Consider the following 11016-nt stretch of genomic DNA (forward strand, 5'->3'; position numbering starts at 1 on the left):
TTCGTAAGTTAACTCCCTCTCTGCGTTCTGTGTGTGAGAGTGTCAATATGGGCGAGGGAGCAGCAATTGGAATCGATCTGGGGACGACGTACTCGTGTGTGGGAGTGTGACAGCACGTCAGGGTGGAAATCATCACCAATGATCAGTGGAATCGAACCACTCCCTCCTATGTCGCTTTTACTGATACAGAGCATCTCATCGGAGATGCTACGAAGAACCAGGTCGCCATGAACCCTATCAACACTGTTTTCGATTAGTAATCTCTGTCACTCTTTTGAGGGAGTTTATTCCACTGCTTATTTCTGTATATGTGATTCAGTTGTTGTATATTAATTCCCCTTTCATTCTCGAATATGAACCAGGATGGACATAATTCAGCTTATAGTTTTTTGAAGGTGATTGATATGAAGGCTTGAATTTGCATCTGTAAGATTCTTCTGTTTATGTAGAATTTGCATTTGTGTTCAATCTAAATCAGTTCTCTATGTTATGGCAGATGCAAAGCGGTTGGTTGGTAGGAGGTTCTCTGATCCCTCCATTGTGAGCGATGCGAAATTATGGCCTTTCAAGGTCATTTCAGGGGATGGCGATAAGCCCAGCATCGTTGTAACATACAAAGGGGAGGAGAAGAATTTTGCAGCCGAAGAGATCTCTTCCATGGTTTTAACTAAGATGAAGGAGATTGCAGAAGCTTACCTCGGGACCACTGTTAAGAATGTTGTGGTCACTGTTCCTGCACACTTCAATGATTCTCAAAGGCAGGCAACCAATGACGCAGCGGCAATCTCCGATTTGAATGTTATGAGAATCATCAATGAGCCCACTGTTGCTGCTGCTATTGCCTATGAGACATGATCGCAAGGTTGAACTCAATGATCATGACGAGGTGGAGGAGACCTACTAATACTTCGTCCCCATATAGGTTTGAAACATCAACGTCTTAGACAACGACGACCATAACTTGAACTACACCTGTATCGAGGACTGAGACCCCGATGGCGACCACTTCCTAACCCTCCATTCTCGTACAAAATGACCAGGCTCACCATATTCATAAATTTTCAAATCATTATCTATTCTTTCCCTATCAGCATGGTAAGAACTTGAGCTTACACTGGCTTTGATTTATTTGTGATGATAGCAAATGATAAGAAGGATTGTGTATGTATTAAAACAGAGCGATTATCATTAATTACTACATTATTATGCGCTAAAGGTTCAAGATTACTTTGATTAGTTATGTGATTTTCCTTGTTTTGGGGTTGATGCTCAATTGAGCATATATCTGATGCTCTCTGTTACTAATTCAGCCTGTCCTTGACTGGTATTTGTAGGTTTGATAAATGGGTGTTTAATGTAGGGTTGTAGGATTTTCTAGGATTCTAGCTGTCGTATTTTAAGTGTTTTGTTTTTGCAGTGCTAATTTCTTAAGGTTTTTTTAGAGACCTACTTTCTTAATACGATACAGTTTGGATCCCCCGCAAAGTTAAGAGGGATGGCTAATGTGAACTTTTATCAATCAGCAGTATCAATGATTAATAGTGAGGGTGGGTAGTTATTCTTCTTGAAATCAGTATCAATGATTAATAGTGAGGGTGGTAGTTATTCTTCTTGAAATCAATATAGTTTCATCTTGTGAATATTAAATAAACTAGTAATTTCCCCCAAAAACTGCAAAGAGATTAATAATGAGGGTAATAGTTATTTTTCTTGAAATCAGTATAGTTTCATCTTGTGAATATTAAATAAATTAGTAATTTCCCCCAAAAAAATGCAAAGAGACTCCGATATAATTGTTAAATTGTGGTAATTTCAATCACACATGTACATTTGATCCAACAGTTTTAAATTTCAAACATCCTAATATTATCAGCCTTTGAAGTGGAGAATACAACACCAATTAATTTTAATTTTAATAGAATAGTTTTTATACAGGAAAAAAAAAAACAAGATCATACGGAATAGGTGTGTTGGTCTCCAAAACAACATTATCTATTATATTTGAATTTAAGTCAGACCACATATGGCATCATCTTGCACGCCATTGCTGTGAATTATTTCCCATTCTCTCCAGTTCTCAATTCAAATTGAAGTTTAAATGTGTTGTTCACGCAATTTGTTTTGAAGTTTAGGCTCCAATTTCAAACAAATGTTAAACAATTATGCCTTTTACTCAACATGGGTTATATTAGTTGCAATCTCATGGATAGAGAAATATTCAACGTTGGTCTGATAAAAAGAGAAATCCATAAAGTCCTTGGATACGATGGTATAATCCAGAAAATGTATTGGATATTTGTAACTCTGCCAGCCATGGATTAAATCTGTTCGTCCAATTGCCAAGCTTGCTGCTGAGTTATCAGTGATTGATGCTAAATTTCCTACCTTATGTCTAAATGCAGGAAGAGGGAATCCGACATGGCTAGTGGGAAGCTTCAAGATTTGTAATCGTAGGACAAGTTTGAGAAACATACTGTTACCCCTCCTGAACTTGATTAACAATTCAGGAGGGAGACTAGATTTGGGCCTTGGCGATAATCTTGTATTGAAGTATTATACAAAGAGATTGGTCTAAAATAGTCCAGTTTAAAGCTCCCTCATTATTTGCAATGGGCATTCAGGAAGGTAGAAATTCCATTATTCTGCCAGAGTTCATAGATTCTTCTTTTGCTCCAAGAAGATTAACATTATTTAAAAGCCACATATTATGAGGAAGATAGAGTTGGGAACCCATTCAGTCCCAGGAGGCTTATTCTTTTCTTGGGGAAACAACATCCTGTATTTCTTCTTCAGTAACCGGCATCGTCAGTAGAGGTTGAAGTAGATTTCCTTGCAGATTTGAGTTACTATTGTGTTGTCTGGTATTCTATTACAGAAATTTTATTATAAACCCTTCTATTCTGAGTGGTTTTAAGGAAACGAGCACAGCTTCTTCCACCATCTTTAAGCCATTGAATTATTGACTTCTGTCTACAGAATACCTCCTTTTTCTTATCTTTTTGAATTTGAACCCTATCAAACTCATGAACTTTTTAATAACGCAAGGCTTTATACCTTCCAGTATTTGAACGAGGGTGATTAATGTGGTTAAGCACTGTATCAACCACTAAGTCAGGCATGTCTAACTTCTTCTTTTCTTTTATAGATTCTCATGAGTCTCATTCAAGGTTTTTGATAATATGCCCTCATTTAAAAGTTCATGACTCGGTAATCTTTCCTCTATTCATTTGAAGACTAGCCATCAGAGACAAGATGGGTAGGTGAAAGTGGCTTGCTGCTACAGTTTCCACCAAGTTTTAATTTTCTTACATAGTGGTTTGCCCAAAGGTGGTCTGGTGATGCTGTCATGGCTGTTAAGTTGGGCTGGTGTGGCCCCGCAAGGGGCCACTGATCTGCTGATGCTGTCATGGCTGTTAAGTTGGGTTGGTTGGTCACATGATCAGATAGAGTCTATGGAAGCACCTACCTTATGAATGTTGGTTAATGCTTGACAATTGAAGTATAAAGGAAGCATTTGTCGTTTTCAAGCCACAATATCAATTCCTTTTCTTTTACAACACTAACCATCTCTATCTCCAGTTCATGTTTCTTTTGAATATGTTTACAAAAACCTAGTTGTTTCGCTTTTTTCTTTACATTTTGAAGCTTCTTAGAAAGGATTCACATTTTTGTTCATGTAATGTGAGTGTCTTCATTTCACTAATACTGGATTTTATTTTCTATGTCTGGGTTGCAAAACTGCAACTGTTCAAATGAAAATGGTATGTTTTTAGGCCTCTTCGTTTGAGAGGTCTAGATTCCAGATAGATAGGCAAGTGATCTGAAAGAATTACTTTGAAACTTCACATTTTTGTTCATGTAATGTGAGTGTCTTCATTTCACTAATAATGGATTTTATTTTCTATGTCTAGGTTTCCAAACTGCAGCTGTTCAAATGAAAATGGTATGTTTTTAGGCCTCTTCATTTGAGAGGTCTAGACTCGAGATAGATAGGCAAGTGATCTGAAAGATTACTTTGAAACTAAAGGATTCACAAGGCTTTTCTAATCTTACAGAAAATGGTCCGTCCATATTAAGCCATAAGGATGAAAACCAAGTGAGATAATAATCAACTGATTCAAGTGGCTATTGTTGAAAAATATTTCTAACTCTCGTTTTACTTTGATATTATTTTATAATCAAGAAAATGTGGGAAAGAAGGCTATATTATAGGCCCATTAGATGAAGTTGGGGTAGATTTTATGGTTTGAAACTAACTCAACTGAAATTTTCTACATTGTTTTTATCAATATGAAAGCCTGAGAAGATAGGTGCAGGTGAAGCAATGGAGTTTTGAAATCGGTAGATTTTATAGTCTAACACTAACAACCAAAATTTTCTACATTGCTTTTATCAATATGAGATTCTAGGAAGATAGGTGCAGGTGAAGCAATGGAGTTTTGAAATGGGTAGATTATATAATCTAAAACTAACTCAAGAAAAATTTTGTACATTGTTTTTATGAATATGAGAGCTTGAGACTATAGGTGCAGGTGAAGTAATGGAGTTTTGAAATGGGAATCACAACAATAAAATCCTAAAATGAAACAACAAATGGATTTGGTACAAATTTGTTTTTGCGTGTTCCATTATTGTTGTATCTATGAATGGGTTTTTCTGCTTCTTTGCTTCGATCATGACCATTTGGGGTGGCCTTCTGCACTGATTTCCATCTAGTTTCATCATCATGAGCTAGAGAGTCTATGATGTGTTTTGTCTTATAAGTCAGTTCTATACAATGTTCATATTTCAAAAGATTTCATTCATGGGGTTTCTTCTCCTGTAATTTCAATCAGGGTGGTCTCTGAATATTGCGTTTCCTTGTGCAGTAAATTCACTCTACATCATGGGGGAAGCTTACACACAGCTGGAGCTTAACATCATCTCAGCTCAAGATCTGAAGGAGATGCATCTTGTTGGCATGATGTAGACCTACTGTGTTGTATGGATCAATTTCGAGAAAAAGCTGACGACGCAATTGATAGAACAGGGGGCACAAACCCTACTTGGAACGACAAGGCCATATTCAGAGTGGAAGAGAGTTTGCTCCGCTGTGAAACCTCTGCTGTGATGATGGAGATATACTGCATGGGTTGCCTCATGGATACCTTGCTAGGCACTGTGAGGGTCTTGCTTTCCACTCTCCTCAAGGGCTATGGGAGCACAAATTTCAGTGGCATTAGTTTCTTGGCACTGCAGGTCCGTTGTCCTTCTGGTCATCCACAGGGCATTCTCAACCTTGGCACCATGATTCTTGATAGAGTAGATCTTCACAGAATGAACAGATTCATCCCTGCAACTAGGGAGATGTGGGTTTCAGAGATTTGATGGGGAATCCTGTCAAACCCAGGCCTTCATTTGTGAGAAAATTACTGTCCATTAAACCTAATAATGTTGTTGATGCCCAAGAACAGCAATCCCGGTGTCAAGACTTCAACAATAGTGCATGCAAGGAACAGGGCAAAGATCAAGAAAAGTAGAAAGATGGTGGTGAGATGGTTGGGAAGGAGAAGAAGAAACTTGTTGGCTGCTATCAGATTCTCATGGCCCCAAAATTGAAAAGGAATAAAGTTGGATTGAAGAATGGGGCTGCAAAAATTCATCTCAGTCCATCTGACAGTGACATCTGTGCCAAGGAAGATCAAGATCCTGTTGTGGCTTACAACAAAGCAGTAGTAATTTATGCATAGTGTTATCATCAATAATATTATTGTGCACGAATACGTTGGTTTTATGTTATTATATTCTTTGTGCAAGTGCCTTCAATTCCTAGTTGATTCGTGAAGTGCTTATTATGGCATACATAAAAATTTTGAAATTCACGAGCCACTATGGATGAAAGATTGGTTTATGTAAAAGTTTGAATAGATATATGAATATGAAAAGGGCAAGTTCAGTGCCTTCAATCTGCTACTTCGATATATATTCTTAGCCTATGTGGATGAACATTGGTTTGTGTAAAAGTTTGAATAGATATGAGTCTGAATTTTGCAATGGGCATGTTCAGTGCCTTCAGTATGCTACTTTGATAGATACTCTTAGCCACTGTGGATCACACATTGGTTTGTTTAAAAATTTGAATAGATATATAAGTCTCAAATGGGCAAGTTCAGTGCCTTCAGTCTGCTACTTTGATATATACTCTTAGCCACTGTGAATGAAATATTGGTTTGTGTAGAAATTTGATTAGATATATGAGTGAATTGGGCAATTTCAGTGCCTTCAGTCTTTTTGATATATACTACTCTTAGCCACTGTGGATGAAATATTGGTTTATGTAAACATTTTAATAGATATATCATATATGAGTCTGAAATGGGCAAATTCAGTGCCTTCAGTCTGCTGCTTTGATATATATAGAGTATATATATTTGTTTACAGGATGATCACTGCATTTTTAACTTATGTCCATTAATCAAATCGATCTTTCAAAGACACAGTAGGCTTTCCTAATCTTGCAGAAAATGGTCCGTCCATATTAAGCCATAAGGATGAAAACCAAGCGAGATAATAATCATCTGATGCAAGTGACTATTGTTGAAAAATATTTCTAACTCTCGTTTTACTTTGACATTATTTTATAATCAAGAAAATGCGGGAAAGAAGGCTATATTACAAGCCCATTAGATGAAGTTGGGGTAGATTTTATGGTTTGAAACTAACTCAACCAAAATTTTCTACATTGTTTTTATCAATATGAAAGCCTGAGAAGATAGGTGCAAGTGAAGCAATGGAGTTTTGAAATCAATGAAGGAGATATTGTATTTTCTAGGAAAAATGCCATCATCCACAACCGATTAACCAATTCTTTCTTCCTATGTAGCATCCTTGCTTTGACATAAGTTGGACAGAGATGAGGACTTACACCGACATTCCATATTCAACAACTCTACTTAGACATTGACATAACTCATATAGACATCTCTATGATTGGGACTCAGCAACAGACAAACTCTGCTGTCAAGTCAGCTTCTTATGAAATGGCGAGAGTCTTCTTAAAAATTTCAATATTTCTACAGTTGAGGATTGTAGCAAAGCTCACGGATCAAACTTAACTCCATGCTTATGAGGCATCCGCGTTCTCACAGTTACTTCCAGCTCATTCTCAGTTTTAATGGGAAGGTGATATATGGTGTATTATTGTTGCAGTGGCAGGGGATGGATTTTAATTGTTGGTTGGACCAAAAGAAATTGATGCAAATCAATATTAACTAGTTATTGATAATTTTGCCCACTGAGTTCCCTCAGGTCGAGTATAATGCTTTCCCTGCTTATCAAAGAATATTGCTTATCAAAGAATATTGATTCCTTTTCAATAGGAGTAGCATGTGAGTGTTAGTTTTATAAAGAAGATTCTTTTTATTATTAATAAAAATATAGATAGTTAGTTTCATTTTAAAGGGTTATAAATATGAGTTATAAATACAAGACTTAAAAGGTTGTAAATATTTCAAGGGTTGTAAATATGAGTTATTAATTGTTTTTACTCAAAACATGATAAATAGCAATTTAGCAATTTCTTTTTAGTTGAGTGCCTCAAATTCATTTTTCTTTAGGTTGACCGTAAACCCACTAAAGTGGAAAAAATTGTGATTCCAATAATTAGAGGGATTGTCATCATGGGGTGATAAGAAATTTAATATTCCAAGAAGAGGAGGTAGTAGTAGATTCTAAATAAATTAGAAATGCAATAACATAAATGTTTGAAACAAATTTAAAGAGATCCACCTTGTTGAATAATGCACACACTGCATGGATAATGAATTTCCGCACTTTATGCCTTACGGCGTTTTCTTTGCAACATCTGGTGCAAATGCTAGTTATAGTTATTTACAATGCTCTTGAGCCTTCTGAGGCTCGAGAGGTCTCAATCTATCCCTCTGTCTCTTCAACAACTTTGATTCCCTAAATCGAAAAGCATGGCTTGGAGGTTTCTTCTTCTAACAGAAGCATAACCGCATTTAGATATTTTGGATAGTTTGTTGCGCTGTCTAGGAGTTCTCCCATGCCAGAGATGCCCCACAATCATTTTGTTTGTTCTGGTTGTGTTGTGTTGTGGTTCCATGATTGTTTCTGGTTGATTTGGCTATGTTACGCTGTCTATGCTCCTTGATCACTTTTGTTGCAGGCTGCATCGTGATGTGCTGTCACCTTTCCACTTCCAGCCTTCTATCTCTGTCTCACGGCCTCTTTTAGGTGATGGAATCGCTATTCGGGCCTCTGTGATCTCTTTAAAATGCTTAATAATGATTGTTTTCTGTTCTATACAGAAAACACTGTAATACTGAGAAATCCCACCCATTCTACTTCTTTTGGACTTCAAAAGTCCTCTAGTATAGTTTATTCATCTCTCAGGTTTGTCCTTGTCGCCATCGCAAGTCACATTTGGCCCGTTCCATTTGTATTTCGTTAAACACAAAAATACACGAAATACATTGAAAAATGGCTTTTACGGACTTCAAATTTTATATATTTTTGTTCTGAATCCCATTGGGTCCAGGCTTTATCGCTATCGCAAGTCGCAAAAAGGCCTGTCCATAGTCTTCCCTTTGTATTTTTGAAATACGTGAAAAACATTGAAATACATTAAAAATGGACTTCGGCGGACCTGAGATATTATGAAATATTATATATATGATCGTTGGGTCTGGTTATCGGGTTGCCCATATGTATATGCAAAGGCCCCGCCCCATGGTCAGCATCGATAGCGATCCTGCGACACACATTGTATCACTGATTGTAGCCACAACTTCCATACTCTCTGCATTGATACCGCCGACTTGCCTCCACCGATTGCAACCACTGATGTGATCCACCAATCAGATCTAGACCATTGATCAGCCAGATCGAACGACTGCTGTGCTTTCTCATTTTAAGCCTGCGATAATGGTTTTTTCACTGTTTTTCTCTGTTTTAGCCTCCTGATAGTGTTTTTCCGCCCTGCCAAGGGCTCTTGGCATGCGATTGTTGGGATTTTTTAAACGATCTTAAGTAATATTTGAAGACTTTGGGGCCTACTTGGATCCTTTGGCATGATTTTAAGCAAACTTCGGAGACTTTGGGAGTGTTTTGGGTCCATTTTTGGGCCAAATGCTTCCAAGGCTAACATTGGCTCCTTCTGGGGATGAAATCCTCCCTGTGAGGTTTCAAGAACTATAGAACAATGCCTTTCTTGTAAAAAACAAGATCAAATCTTCCTCCTAGTGTTGCATTGGGCATGGAGTCTATTTAGCATGAAATAAAAACTTGAAAAAACATATTTACAATACCAAGGCTTAAAAGCCTTAACTAAAATAAAGTTTTAAAAACTACCCATTGAGTGGGCCATCAAAAACATCTCCTCCTTCCTTTGATGCATCCCTTTTGAGAAAACAGTCACCAAACTGAAAATTGACCCTTTTTACCTTTCTATCAAAGGTTTCTTTCTCTTGGTCAATGTGCATATCAGCAAAATCATCAAAGACTTGCAAAAGCCTATTGATTTGATCATCTACTTCAAAAAATTTCCAACATTTGGTATTGTTAGGCAGAGATGGTCTATATTTCACCTCATCTCTATATGCTTTCAGCCTTAGATGTTTTGCTCGGAAGGTTTTGTGCACCTGCTAAATAATAAGGTCTGCTTTATACCCTGTTGTGTCATTTGTGACCTGAAAAGTTAATATGAAAGATGAATCAATGCATTCTTGTGTGGGGGACACAAGGACTACACCTACCCCTGCAACTTCTTTAGAGCAAGCTCCTTCAAAGAACATGTCCCAAATTTGTGGGCCTTCTTCCTCTGTGATCTGGCAAACTAGTTTTTTAAACTGCATGGAGGACAACTAAGATTCTTTAATCTGAAGAAAACAAGCTCCAAAGTTAGTGTAAACAGCATAGATGGGATGACTGGTGGGATTGCTTTCATCACTGATTATATAAGCCAACTGAGCTCCTCTGTATAACCTCCTGCTTTCACCTCCAAAAACTGGGACAATAGCATAAGATAGATCATTTTGCAATGTTCCACCTAATCTCTTGATCCAGCCTCTGGAAAGTAACATGCCAAACTTGGGGGGGACATTTGCTACCACAATATCCATCATCATGCTTTTCATGGGCAGCTGAGAAAAAGTGATGGATAGATCTTTGATTAATCCCAGGCATTCCCCTTTTCTAGAGTCAAATGAAAACAGGTCATGGTAAGGCTTGGTAATGTCAAGACCCAATTTATCCATGACGACCTTGGGCATTAGATTATGGCTAGCTCCAGTGTCCAAAAGGAAATTGTGAAGGATTTTATCATGAATAGACAGAGAGATTAAGAATGATGGGGAGTTGTCTTCACAATTTTCAATCATTGGGCTGAGAATAATAGCTAGTTGGTTATCTTGCATATTTACATAGTCAGTGGAGGCTTGGATGGCTTTAGGCTCAAGAGCCTCAAGGATGGATGCTTTGAAGGACTCATTCTTCACTAGTTCAATCAGAGGCATAGGTATTCTTAGCTTCTGAATTTTTGATTGAAAATTGAAAGAAGAAGGGGACTTGTCAAGGCCTCTTACCTCTATGGCTGGAGCTTTGAGGATGATAGGATCAACTGCTGGTTGCTTCTGCTTATTATCTCATTGTTCTGCAAGGACAAAAACTTTATGAACAGGAGTCTCCTTGACATTATTCATCTTAGAACTCAGATTATATCTTTGCTAATCTTCAGTTTGTAGAACAGCTTCACCATCCCATTCTTCGTTGATTTGGTCATTAAATAATGACTTCTCATAGGCAGCTTTGGTCAAAAAAGGGGCACTGCCTTTGTCTTCAAAACAATGGATCACATCATCTTCTTCAAACTTCTCTTCCTCCATGACTACATTCTGGAAAGAGGTCTTCACCCTTTGGTCTTCATTGGCATCTTTGCTTCTTTGCAAAATCTGCAACTGCTCATTGGTTTTTCTATATGGATTTGGATCTCTAGGACCAAAGGTGTTAGGAACTCTT

General features: G+C 37.5%; 1 pseudogene; it reads left to right on the top strand.

The window, feature by feature from the left end:
• Positions 1–489: 489 nt before the first annotated feature.
• On the top strand, positions 490–855 carry LOC149263318 (heat shock cognate 70 kDa protein pseudogene; annotated as a pseudogene).
• The last annotated feature ends 10161 nt before the right edge of the window (positions 856–11016 follow it).

This window comes from Pinus tabuliformis, chromosome 6 (genome assembly GCF_031772625.1).
Source record: "Pinus tabuliformis cultivar Carrire ecotype Pingquan chromosome 6, CPIR1, whole genome shotgun sequence".
Lineage (NCBI taxonomy): Eukaryota > Viridiplantae > Streptophyta > Pinopsida > Pinales > Pinaceae > Pinus > Pinus tabuliformis.